The sequence below is a fragment of the Narcine bancroftii genome, chromosome 13, assembly GCF_036971445.1.
Source record: "Narcine bancroftii isolate sNarBan1 chromosome 13, sNarBan1.hap1, whole genome shotgun sequence".
In the NCBI taxonomy this organism is placed as follows: domain Eukaryota; kingdom Metazoa; phylum Chordata; class Chondrichthyes; order Torpediniformes; family Narcinidae; genus Narcine; species Narcine bancroftii.
Genome location: NC_091481.1, coordinates 80,245,200 through 80,259,628, shown reverse-complemented (window position 1 = coordinate 80,259,628; position 14,429 = coordinate 80,245,200).

The window sequence follows — 14,429 nt, the reverse complement described above, 5'->3', positions numbered from 1 at the left end:
CACCTTTAACCCATGTCCTCTGGTTTGTATCTCACCTACCCTCAGGAAAAAGTCTACTTGCATGTACTCTGTCTAGACCCTTCATAATTTTGTATGCCTCTATCAAATCTCCCTTTGTTCTTCTGCACGCCAGGGAATGAAGCCCTAACCTGTTTAACCTTTCTCTGTAACTCAGTACAAGTCCTGGCAATATCCTAGTAAATCTCTGTACTCGTCCTATCTTATTGATATCTTTCCTGTAGTTAGGAGGCCAAAACTGCACTTAATACTCCAAATTTGGCCTCATCAAGATTTTATACAATTTCGCACAAACATCAATACTTTGTTTTATGAAAGATTTTATGAGGCCAGAGGACCCCAAAACCCAGCAGCAATAGATATCCACCACAACAAAGGGTTACTTCAACAAAAGTTGCTTTTATCTTTAAACTTGAAAATAGAATCAAACTTTAACTTATCTCTATTGACTCACTTAACCTACTTAACCCCATCATAATTCTAAGCGCACATGTGCGTAATGTGTGTGTGTAAGTTCAGCAAAGTTCTTTGGTTTACAGTCCAATCTCACTGGTTGCAGATAATGCTTATACTGTGCACGGAAGTTAACATTAATAAAGTTCACCAGGCTTTGGTGCTTAACAGGTAAATGGTTACTGCTCAGAAAGGTTCTTATTTGTGTTCAGAGAGAGTTTTTCTTGTTCCAGGACATCCACAACTGATACCTTTTTAATCAGCCACTCCTGTGTCTTTGCAACTTGCCCCCTTCAGGGTTCTCCAGATGATTCCAAAGGAAACACCGGACAGTCATTCCTCTCCTTGACCAGGCCGTCTTCCAAAGCTTGCCAGCTGGTCCCTCTGGAACCGATGTCTGCTTCTCTCCTCTCTCTCTCTCTCTCTCTCTCACTCCCTCCAACTCTGAGAACAAAGCCTGTTTTTTTCTGCTCTCTACCTGCAACAATCACATGACCTTCCAGACGGCAGATTCTGTTTTCCAGACAAAGCTACCATTGCCTGTTGTTGCGTGCTGCCTTTTGCAAATGACCGTCCATCAGGAGTCTCTTGCAAAAGCTCCTGCAAAAATTCTGTGTTTTAAAGTGTTTGGGTGTGATCTGCTCAAACAAACCTTTCCCAATTTATCTCCCAAATCACATCTATATACTCTGTCATGAGGGCAATGTGCCAAAAGCTCTCTTTATATTGGACAGAGAATATCAGGCTCCCTCTGCTCTGCTCCTCTCCCCAATGGTTCCCTTTACCCCTTTCACTATGGATCAAATTCCAGCACTGAGTATTCTCTTCCTCACCCTCCAGTAGCTGTCACCACCTTCACCTTCCCCTTCCCTCCCTCACCCCACTTCCTCTCCCCCATCTCTCTCTCTCTCTCTCTCTCTCTCTCTCTCTCTCTCTCTCTCTGTCTGCCACCTGCCTCTGTCTGCCAACTCCAACGTTCTCCCTCCACAAGGCTTCATCTGTCTGCCATCCTTCACCACTCCTGGGTCCACCAATCACCTACTGGCCCCCGACTCACACCTCCTTCTTCCCTCTTATCATTTAGCTATCTTCCTTCTCCACATTCAGTCTCGATGAAGGGTCTCGACCGCGCTGACTCACTAATATGTTATTTTTATTCCGACATACATCACGGTAATGGGCCATTTCGGCCCACCAGTCTGCGCCGTCCAATTTACATCCCATTAACCAACACCATATCTTTTTCTTTGGCTTGGGTTCGCGGACGAAGATTTATGGAGGGGGTAAATGTCCACGTCGTTTGTGGCTGACAAGTCCGATGCGGGACAGGCAGACACGGTTGCAGCGGTTGCAGGGGAAAATTGGTTGGTTGGGGTTGGGTGTTGGGTCTGCCCCAATTTAAGAAAAACTCCACTAGTCCCACCTACCCGCTCCCTGTCCATAACCCTCCAATCCCCTTACATCCATATACTCATCCAACCTTCTCTTAAATGACAAAATTTCCCTGTTTTTCCGGAAGTTCATTCCACTCAGCCACCACTCTCTTTGTGAAGAAGCTTCCTCTCATGTTACTTCTAAAGTGTGTGTGTGTGTGTGTGTGTGTGTGTGTGTGTGTGTGTGTGTGTGCTTTGTTGCCAGTACATGTGTTACGTCTGGTTGTGTGTCTGCATGTTTTGCTCCGGTCATCGGGTTGTACTTGTGTAATGGGATGATAATAAACTTGACGTGATGGTCTCAGACAGAATCCTCATGCAGCACAGGTGGCGTGCTACACTGCCGAGGATGTCACCATGAAGGTGAGGGTGTCACCTCAGTCCCGATCTTCTTGTCTGATGATCTCAGGGCAGCCAGTCAGGGATGGTCCCGAGCCCACTCACCTTGGTGTTAAATCTACTAATGATTAACAGAGAATCAGTCCTTGGGCCAGTGTGTGTGAACTGTTTCTGCTATTGTGACAGAATGCCTATCTGATTTATTCACCAGCCACACTTCAAAGCAATGAATTTTATTCAGGTGCAGACCATCCTCAGGGACACGATAAGAAGTTATATAAATGCAAATCCTTTCTAATCTGCCCCTGCTCTGGTTGGATGGCAGAGGAATGTTTGGCGCTAATGCCAGGAGAGCTTCCTGTTAGTCTGACTGTCCTGCGACGGTGGAGATTTTGAATGAAAAGAAACAATAAATGTTGGAAATATTCAATTGTTCAAGCAGCACTAGAGGAGGGTGAAGTAGTATTAACACAGTAGTTGGGGGGGGGGTAACCTCAAAGGAAAGGAAATTTCAGGGTGCAGGGGGTAGGGCTGTGAAAGGGAGAGAGAGGGGGAGTTTGAGGAGACTTGGTACATCACCAGCGATCGCAGCAAATCTCTCCAGGTGCACCGTGGAGAGCGTTCTGACCAGCTGCATCAAGGAGCCAACTGCGCGGGACAGGAAAAGGATACAGAGGGTTGTGAGCGCGTCCAGCACCATCACGGACACAAAGTTTTTGCTCCATCTACAGGAGGCGGTGTCCCGAGAAAGAAGCTTCTCTCATCAAGGACCCCCACCACCCAGGCCGCTCTGCTACTATCTTTACCATCAGGAAGGAGGGGCAGAAGACGAACACCCAATGGTCAAAAAACAGCATCCTCCCCTCCGCCATCAGATTTCTCAATGGACAATGAACCACAGGCACCCGTTATTTAAAAAAATGTACTTTTAGCGCAATGTTTGTACATGTAATGCACAATACCAGTGCCGCAAAGCAATGCATTTCATGTCACGTTGGCGATAATAGATTCTGATTCTGATTGCGAGAGGGAGAGGGGTCTTCGCGGCATCAGGCCTTTGCCTTCCTGTCCAGGACGCGCATGTGCTTTTTGACAGTGTGACAACTCACGAGTCGGAGGAAGGGCTGAGACTCAACTGCGTGTGATTGGGAGAGTTCTTTCAAAATACTCACCAGCTGTCCATTGGAAGAGGGTCACTCGAGGTCTTTGCCAACTTCTGCCTGTTCATGTGTCCGTTCTTTAACATCATTGCTTTCCTGATTCCAACGCTCTATCCCACCGCTCTCTGGCCAAAATACGGATCTTCTTCGAACTTCCTCTTGTGTCTCAAAACAGGAATTATCCATCTCTCCCTCTCGCACCTTGCACACAGTGAGGAGCCAAGGGAACTACAGAGTTAAACAGGAAAGTCTGTCGGACGCTGTGATTTCTACACAAAAATGCAGAGGAAACTCAGCAGGTCACGCAGCATTCCTTATACAGCATAGGTACATAAACCAAAGTTTCGGGCCTGAGCCCTTCGTCAAGGTGTGAGGGAAGAAACAGGCTGGAGTCTGACTAAACGTGGGGAGAGGAACAGAGGGAGGAACACAGGCCCGCAGGCAAGGGGACATAGGTGGATATGGGCTGAAGTCAAGTCACTCTTATTTACCATTCATGCCAGGCTCAAATGTTAAGGATGAGATAGCGTTTCTCCAAGACCACAGAGCATATTTACATAAATATAATTTAGAATAGAAGTTGACCACATTAAAATATTAAGACTTATACAGTAACAGTCTACGGTACCCTATCCCCAAATGTTCTGGGAGTTCAGGAGTCTGGTGGCTTGGAGGGAAAAGTGTTGCCCAATCTGGACGTAAGGACCCGAGGGCTATGGTACCTCCGACCAGATGGCAGAAGGGAGAACAGTTTACGTGAGGGGTGTGTGGAGCCCTCCCCAATGTTTCTTGCCTTTCGCCTGCATCGAGACATCCTTCCTGGTAGGAAGAGAGCCCCCAACGATCTTCACTCTCCTCTGCAGGAGAAACGAGCTGGGAAAAGGGATAGCTCGCTGCATGAAGGGGGTGATGAGCTGGAGGAAGGAAGGCAGAGCGATAGGGGAAAGAGGGAGCGGTTCCGAACGGCCGCTGTTAGTGGCACCCAGGTTGGAAACTTACCCAGACGGAATAATAGGTGCTGTTCCTCCCACTTGCAGGTGCCCGAAGCCATGGACAGTCATGTCTGTGTGGAGATGCAGATGTTGCTTATTCACTGGCTGGTGAGAGAGGAACCAGCCCTCAACATAAGAATGAGGAGGAGATGACAGGCCAAAGTCGGCAGCTCAGAATGGACACATCCTTGGCTCCCAGAAAGCCAATATCACAGACAGATGGCTGATACAGACCTTGAGAGGAGATTGGGGGGGTAGAGGAATTAAAATGAAAACACATAATTCTCTGATGAACTTGAAATATTGGATGCAGTTCTGGTCACCTCATAACAGGAAAGATGTGGAAGCTATGGAGAGGGGACAGAGGAGCTTCACCAGGATACTGCCAGGATTGAAAATATGTGAAAAAGAGAGAGGGGTGGGGGAGAGAGAGAGAGAGAGAGAGAGAGAGAGAGAAAGAGAGAGAGAGAGAGAGAGGAAGAATGAGAGGCCAGCACCTATTTCCCAGGGCAGGAGTACCAACCAGTTTAATGTTTCTTTTATCACAATAAAGAAACTTGCGTTCTTTCTAAAACAACTAGATTTATTAACCAAGCAAACTGCACTAAGAACAGAACGTACACATGCCAGACCTCATGAGAAGGCACCCCTCTTGAATCTACTAAAGATGCAACAGCACTCGCAAGATGCAACATTCCCCAGATGCTACACACTCCATCATCTGGCTCCTCCTGTTGGTAGCACTTTGTCACGACTGTGAACTATTTTGTAACCACGTAAGAATACACTCTTATCACTGTAGTAACTGTAGTGCACCACTGGATGGCGAATGTATGTGTCTATGAGAGTGTGTGAACAGTTTTCATAGATGGTGGAAGGCATGAGTAAGTAAAGTCTTTTCTGTTAATGAAATCTCGAATCACTAAGTTATTTAAGAAGCCTCCCATTCGTGCTGACCAGTTCCTTAGTTCCACAATGTTTAACTCCCTGGCTGATACGGGGAACTTTGAACTCTTAAGGCTTAACAACTATGAACACCAAAGGTCATATGCACAAAATGAAAGGGGGAAAGTTTAGGAGAGACATCAGGGTTAAGATTTTTTTTCACCGAGAGTTAGTAGTAGGTGTCTGGAATGCATTGCCAGGGGTGTTGCTAGAGGATGGAATATTAGGGGCATTTAAGAGACTCTTAGACAGGCACGTGGATGTAAGAAAAATAGAGGATTATGAAGTAGGAAGGATTTAGTTTTTTAGTTTTTTCTTTGAGTAGGTATATACAGGTCAGCATAATTTTGTGGGCTGAAGGTCCTGTACTATGTGGTAACGTTCTATGTTCTAAATGCTGAAGGCCTTGCAGTGTCCATAAAAGATATATAACCGACTTTTCAGGCCTGAATTGAAAGAAACGGCAGGGAAGGAGTACAGACCAACAGACAAAAGGTCAGGAGAGAGGAAAGGTGAGAATTGATTGGGAAGGTGTTTATCTCGGTGAATGCAGAGCCAGGGTAAAGGAGAGGAGGGAAAAAGAGAGAGAGAGAAAGCTAGAGGTCAGGAGATACTGGAATAAGTGGGAGGGGGTGGTCTAACGGAAACTGGAGAAGTTGATGTAAATTCCATCAAAAGGATCAGCTCATGATTAAATTGTGGAACAGACACGATGGGCTGAATAGCCTATTTCTGCTCCTCTGTCTTTTGGTCTTATTTGCACGTAGCCTCAGTCTGACAGAGCATGAGACGTTAGTAAGTGAATGGGCCGGTGAATTGACCATTCTGTCACTGTTAACTCCTCTACATCAGAGAGACTGGGCGCAGACTGGGAGATCGGTTCGTTAAGCACCTCAGCTCTGTCTGCTGCCATAGAAGGAATCTCCCAGTGACCACCCATATCAATTCCACACCCCACTTCCTTGCTGACATGTCCTCACCTACCACCCACCCCCCTCTGTGTCCGACGTATCCTCCTCTATCATTTCTGCCACCTACTACGTAATTCCACCGCCAGACACAATATTGCTCTCTCCTCCACAGGGACCGCTCCCTCGTCCACTCCTCCCTCTCCACCAATTGCCCCCTTGGCACCTACCCCCGTGACCTCAAGAGAAGCCCTTCTGGTGACCCCGCCTCCTCCCTCACCATCATTCGGGGCTCTTGTGAATCCACAGGGATCATCTACTGCGTCCCGCTGTGGTCTCCTCTACACGGGCATAGACAGGGAGATCTCTTCGTTGATCCCCTCGGCTCTGTCTGCGCGCAATAGCCTGGATCTCCCAGTGGACACTCACTTCCTCCTTGTCTTCTTACTGCAATCGCAGCATCTGCTGACCTCTGTGTTTCACTCCAGTGGAATTAAAGTGTGCCTCCTTGATGAATGAACTTCTTTTGTTTCCTTCCATGATGACGGAGGGTCTCTATCTTGAACCGTTAACTCTGTTTCTCCTCCCACGGATGGGCCCTGACCTGCTCAGTATTTCTGATCTTGTTTTAGATTTCCTGCAGTTTTGATTTTCTCTTTGTCACTTCAGCTCTTAAGTTCTTTGCTGCCTAGTTTCCAACAAAGGTCAGGATAAATAAGGTCATGTGTGTGGAATCACAGGCTGGTATGCACCGCTGTTGGGTCACACAATTGCTGTGACAAAACTGAGTCACTCACAGCTGCAGGGACCATTTAAGAAGAGAGATGATTTATTTACACATTTACACAGGGAAAGATACCACACCTTGAGCAGCATTTCTAGTTTGTCTCTAATTGTCTCTGAGCTCTGTGTCCTCCTAGGCTATTTCAGAGAAGTTTAAACCATCAACTGCATGCCAGCAAAGATGAGGACACAGATTTCAATTATTGAACTGCATATCAATAATTGTCATTCATGCTGACCAGTTCCTTAATTCCGCAATGTTTAACTCCCTGGCTGTTACGGGGAACTTTGAACTCTTAAGTCCAGTTCAATAGCCCAGACTGCTAAATGCCAGTCGAGTCTTTTGCCATCTGTTCCTCTAAATCCCACTATCCTAGATAATGCTGTGTAAACCGTGTGATCATCTGTTTCAAGTACTTATAATCTAAACACAGAAATGCTGAAGGAACTCAGCCAATCTCGTGGTGTCCATAGGAGGTAAAGATATATTACCGACGTTTAGGCCTTGAAGGGCTCAGGCCCAAAACATTGGTAATATACCTTTACCTCCTATGGTAAAGATAAATTTCAGATTTCTTGTCAGAGTACATACAGGACATCACATACAACCCTGAGATTCTTTTTTCCTGCGGGCCAGGCAGAATTATCACTTATCGGCAGTGCAAAAAAAAAACAGTACTCAATGCAAACAACTGACTGGAAAGCAGACAGGGGAAAAAAATCAATAAAGTGCAAAAGTTAATGTCCCTGATTGAGTTTGTCGTTGAGGAGTCTGATGGTGGAGGGAGAGCAGCTGTTCCTGAACCTGGTGGGTCCAAGTCTTGTGGCCCCTACACCTCTTTCCTGATGGCAGCAGCGAGAACAGAGCAGGTGCTGGGTGGTGCGGATTCTTGATGATCGCTGCTGCCCTCCCTGTAGATGCTCTCGATGGTGGGGAGGGTTTTGCCTGTGATGTCCTGGGCTGTGCCCACGACCTTTTTCAGGGCTTTCCCCTCAGGGATATTGGTGTCCCCGTACCAGACCGTGATGCAGCTGGTCGGCACACTTTCCACCACATCTCTGGAATTTTGCCAGGGTTTCTGACATCATGCAAAACTTCCGCAAACTCCTGAGTGCCTCCAGCATTTCTGTGTCTTGACTACAATCCCAGCATCTGCTGACTTTCATATTCCAACCGGCACATTTATTTGAACTATTTGTCCATTTGACCCAGAAACAGCCATAAGTTGGGAGCAGGGTCGGCGCTGGGGTGGGCATCCATGGACATTCCCCCCCAATGAGGTTCTGTGCCCCCCCCACCCATGTGGTTGCGGCCATCCCTGGCTGTCAGACCCACGCCCACTCCCTCCCATGTCAGGTTGATGCACGCTAGCGACTCTCCACCTGCCCGCCCAACCCCGGGCCCCGTCACTAGCGCACGTCAGGCGTCACTATATGCAATAAAAAGAGCGCCCTCATGGCCCCCCCACCACGTTGGAGGGGCAGATGGCTTTAATGACAGGTAGGTAGATAGGTGCCAGCTAGCAACCACCCCCCACCCCTCCCATCAACAGTGAGGTCCCCAAAAGACCCCCCCACCACCATCGACAGGTAGGCCTCTGCCCCCCAGCCCCAACTCGCTAATGCTCCCCTCTAACATACGTTCTGGCACCAACCCTGATTGGGAGTCCAGGAGACAGAGCAAATTGACCTGCAGCAGGAAAAGCCTCTGGAACCTCATCTTGGAAAGGCAGACGTCTTTTGGAAAGGGTCTTTGACCCGAAGCGTAGCCAGAACCCCTTCTCCCACAGCTGCTGCCTGAACATTTCCAGCTCTTTTTTTTGTTTTTGTAACAGATTATCAGCATCTGCATTTTTTTTTAATTCTCACTGTAACAGAAGCATCTGGTGAGATAGTTTATGTGTTGATTTTTGTTTTCCAAAAAGCAGGAAACTACAGGCTCATTAGCTTTACATCTGTCACGGGGAACATGTTAGAAGCTGTTATTAAAGATGTTATATCAAGGCACTTAGAAAAGACTCGAGGTAATCCAACATTTATGAAATGGAGATTTTGTTTGACGGGGTGGTAAATTGGATGAGTAAATATGCGAATGATACAAAGATAGGGGGATTTGTGGATAGTGAGGAGGGTTTTCAGGGACTGCAGAAGGATTTGGACTGTTTGGAAAAGTGGGCTGAAAGGTGGCAGATGGAGTTTAATGTAGATAAGTGTGAGGAGCTTCATTTTTGGAGGAATAACCAAAATAGGATGTGGTGAAGGGGGAGGGTGTTGAGGAATGCTGAGGAACAGAGGGATCTTGGAATAACAGTTCAGCATTTCTTGAAGGTGGATTCCCATGTAGATAGGGTGGTGAAGAAGGCTTTTGGTACGCTGGACTTTATAAATCATAGCATAGAATATAGGAGCTGGGAGGTGATGTTGAGACTATTCAAGGCATTGGTGAGGCCAAGTTTGGAGTATTGTGTGCAGTTCTGGTCTCCAATTTATAGGAAGGAAATCAATAAGGTAGAGAGGGTGCAGAGAAGATTTGCTAAAATGTTGCTTGGATTGCAGTATCTAGAATAAGGAGAAAGATTGAGTAGACTGGGTCTTTATTCATTGGAGCTTAGAAGGTTGAGAGGGGGATTTGATAGAGGTATTTAAAATTATGAGGGGGATAGATAGAGTAGATGTGAATAGGCTCTTTCCCCTGAGGGTAGGAACAAGGAGTCATAAGTTAAGGGTTAGGGGGCAAAACTTCAGGAGTAATATGAGAGGATGCTTCTTCACTCAGAGAGTGGGGGCTGAGTGGAATGATCTTCCGGAAGAGGTAATTGGGGCAGGGTCAATTTTGTCATTTAAGGGGAGGTTGGATGAGTACGTGGATGCGAGGGGGTTGGAGGGTTATGGGCAAGGGAGTGGGTAGGTGGATCTAGTGGAGTTTCACGTAAATCGGTGCGGACTAGAAGGGCCGATATGGCCTGTTTCCATCCTGTAAATTGTTATATGGTCATTTGTTAATTTATTGGAGTTCTCTGAAGAGGTAAAATGTGCTATGGATAAGGGGTCCTTCCCAGAAAGCAAGTGATAAAGGCAAAGTTTCCATTATTGTCACGTATTATTGCATTTAGATGAAATTCCTTGCCTATCAAGGATGGTCGCCACTTTGACAAGCGGCCCTCACAGAAATGAGGCCCCAGTAAGGATCGAACTCACGACGTGAGGAGATGTTATGTGTCCAGGATAGGCCGCTTGTTAAGTGGATTCTGAGGAGCTCTACTCTCTGCATTACCGACTGAGATGGGCAAGGTTACCATCCACCACCCTGCCAATCTTTTACAGGAACGTCCTGGCATCACATTTGCCGCCAAGAAAAGGATCGCAATCCTCGGGACTATAAAAGCATCAATGAGGATCCCTCCCTCCTGTCAATGTGATTTACTTGGGGGGGTCGTTGTTTACAAAAGAGAGGGCAGCAAAAGTAGTAACGTTTCCCGAAGACACCAGGCTGCTGGAGGCTCCACTCACGAGAACCGGGATTCGAGAGGACGCAGGCAGCAGGAAGGGCTCCCAAAAGGCCCTGGGTGCTGAAGGCTCCCTCATTGTGATGGCAGTTTGGATCAGGAGCTCGGGGTGACGGTGGTTTGAAGTGAACTGGAGTCTTATGCGGCTGCGGAGGCTGGGGGAGGCGAATCCACGCACACTCGGTGATTTGTTGGGGGAGGGGGGACGACATGACAAGGGTCCAAAGGGTTTAGTGAATAATATTATGATGAGAAAATGTGCAATCAGCCTGACAGGAAATAGTGAGCCGCTGCTGATCTGCAAGACGTGGAAGAATCTGGGTTGACAGAAGTTGCAGAGAGATTGTTGGGATGGGAGACAGAGCTGGGCAGATGGAGTTTAACCCAGAAAAAAATGTGAAGTAGCCCGTATGAAATTTGAAGGCAGAATAACAGGTTGATTGAAGGACTCTGAGCAGTGTGGGGGAATGGAGAGATCTTGGCGTCCGTGTCTGCAGGGCACTCAAAGCCGTTTCACAGGTTGATGGTGTGGTTCAGAAGGTACGCGGTGTGTTGGCCTTCATTAACCATGGGATTGAGGTCAGGAGCCACTAGGAAATAAGATCTTAGACCCCACTTGGAATCTTCAGGTCACCTCATTGCAGGAAGGAGATGGATGGCATAGAAAGGGTGCGGAAGGAATTTATGTTCAAGGGCCGTTCTATAAGACCTTAGACCCCACTTGGAATCCTGTGTTCTGGTCACCTGACTGCAGGAAGGAGATGGATGTTACAGTATGAAAAATGCAGTAGGGAAATTCCAGGCAGTTATTAATGTTAGTTCAGCACCACACTGTGGGCTTAAGGGCCTGTACTGTGCTGTAAACTTCCATGTTTTTTGTTCTATGTACAGCAATGGTTCTCAACCTTTTTCTTTCCACTCTCATTCCACTTTAAGTATTCCCTATGCCATAGGTGCTCTGTGATTAGTAAGGGATTGCTTAAGGTGGTATGCGGGTGGAAAGAAAAAGGTTGAAAACCACTGTTTTAATCGTCCCTCATTAACTCGTTATGTGCACCGTTTCAGAACTCCAAAGGAAATGGGCCAATAACAATTTTTCTCAGCAAAATATTTCAGTAACAAGTGGGTCTAAGAGCAGTGATTCTCAACCTTCCCTTCCCACCCACACACCATCTGAAGCAATCCCTTACCAATCACAGAGCACCAATGGCCTGGGGATTACTTAAAGTAGGATGCGAGTGGGAAGAAAAAGATTGAGAACTCTACTGTACATGATTCATCAAGGGCAGGTCGAAATGTGGCACGGTGAGCTTAGCGGATAGTGCAATGCTGTTTCAGCGCCAGGTTCAAAACTGGTGCTGTCTGTAAGGAGTTTGCACGTTTTCCCCATGTCTGCATGGGTTTCCTCTGGGTTCTCTGGTTTCTTCCCACCCTCCAAAGCTGTACAGACATCGTAGGGCAATTGGGCAGTATGTGCTCATGGGGCGGAAGGGCCTGTTACCGTGCTGTAGGTCTGAGTTTAATTTTAAATTTAATTCAGAAAGCTAACAGAATGCGGCAAGAAGTATTGAGGAGATTCTTCAGTTATATGGACCATTGGTATATTGTGGGTGTTTTTAATCACCCTATTGGAGGGAAGTGTGGCTGTGTTGGAGGGAGGTCAAATGTTTACATGACTGACCCCCCTGGTACAGGTGAAGAAAGGTTAGATAGGCCCGCTTGTGTGTGCTGGTTTGGAAGAGTAAAAATGGGCGTACAAGATCATGTATGGAGTGGAGAAGACATTTACTCTTGTGGACCATTGGGAATTGAGGGCCGCCCAAGTAAGGCAGAGAAGAGCCAACGTTCTTTCTCACAGAGGGCTTCAATAATTATTAATTAACAAGGGGATGAAATTGCTGCCAGATCAACTGAGATTCAAGATTCATGATTCTTTTATTGTCATGTAATAAAGCAGCAAATGTAATACTACACGACATTGCCTTCCTGCCGTAAGGCAGACCAAGAGTCACTAATAACATTGTCTGGCACACTTTACAAGAAGAGAATCAAAAGAGACTTCCTACAGAGACATTGGTGTCTGTGGATTCGCTTCTAGCACTCCCTCAGCCTCCGCAGTTACACAGCCACCTGGTCGATTCTTTGGCAGTCCGAGCTTCAGATCCACATCTACGACACGATCAGGAAGCCTTCAGCTCCCAGGCCCCTGAGGGAGCACTTCTTGCCCTCGGCGCCCTCTCAAAAACCAGCTCTGTCACCCGGTTCCCTTGAGCCAATCTCCATCAGCCTGCACCCTGGTGTGAGCCCTTCAGCCGCCGAGCCCCTTGCTGGTCCTATAAGGTCGTCTCCCCTGCCTCTCCTCAACGGGGGAGAAAGGAGAGGGGGATGTCTCCCCACCCCCCTGTTTCTGCTGCCCTCTCCAGTCCGCTGCTCCCCCGGAGTCTGCAACCCCTCGAGGCCGCTGCCAGCACAGGCCTCACCGGTTGCAGAATTTTGAATAAAAGCACCGCCAGCTCCTTGAACAGGTCGTTTGAAACCTACACAGAGCTGCCGTCAGTAGGAGGTTGGCCACTGTGTCATTGGTCCCTACTCCCCTGAGCTCGGTCTAAAGAGCAGTTTGGACGTATGGGCAAACTCCTGTTCCTCTGTTGTTATTCCGTGGACTCATTGGCCACCTTCTGTTAGTCAAGGAGAAACTCAGCAGGTCAACGAGTGTACTTTATATGGCAAAGATAAAGATACATAACCAACATTTCAGGCTTGAGCCCTTCAAAATGGTGGTGAGGAGGAGCACAGGCCCACAGGCAGGAGGTAATAGAAGTGTGGTGATATGTTTCCTTCATTGTATAGAGTTATCATTTGTCTGTTGTATATAGTGTAACAGAGTATTTAGAGGTTTTTGGGAGGAATTGCTAGAGCAGGTTGCACACACGCACCTTTTAAGACAGAGAATTTTTGCAGGACTTTACCGGAGTGCTTTTTTTGCAAAAAGAGCAACAAAGTTGTAGCATACAGCTTGCCTGGGAGATCATGTGATTTTTCCAGGCAGGGAGAGAACAGTTTTGGCTCTCAGAGAGGGCAAACATTTGGAAGACTGCCTGGTCAAAGGAGAAGACTGGCTGTCTGAAAGGTGACCTGAAAGAAAGAAAGAGGATCATCTGGAGAGCCCTGAAGGGGGCAAGTTTCGTCAGCAAGATTAATGAAACAGGAGTCAGGTGTGGATGTCCTGGAACAAAAGGAATCTTTCTCTGAAGACCAACAAGAACCCCCCTGAGTGGTAACTATTTGCCTGTTAAACTCCAAAGCCTGGTGAACTTTGTCAATGCTAACTTCTGTGCACAGAACAAGAATTGCCTGCAACCAGTGAGATTGGACTGTGATCCAAAGAACTTTTCTAAGCTTATATATACATTACACACACCTGCGCATAGTATTAGAGGGGGGATTAAGTAAGTTAGGTAGGTTGATAGTAATAAGTTAAAGTCTAATTCTGTTTTCAATTATAATTAAAAACTACTTTATTTGTACCCCTTTGTGTTGTGGTGCATATCTATTGCTGTTGGTTTTTGGGGTCCTCTGGACTCCACAACAATATGGAGCTGGCCCACCCACGGACGACTCCTACCCTAAGACTCCTCCCCCATGGTCCTGGGCCATAAAGGTCGAGCCACCTTTGCCTTGCCACAATTCTTATCCTGGGGTCCGGGCCAGCAAGGTTCTTCTGTGTATTAAAGCCTATCGTTCCCTCAGCTTGTCTCTGTGGTTACTGGTAGTGCCCTACAAGGTGGATAAGGAAGGGAGGGGCACAGCAGCAAGCAGGGGGAGGGGGCAGTAGCTCTGTGAATGGAGAGGGAAGGGGATGCAGAATTGGAGGGAAAAAATCACAAGAAAT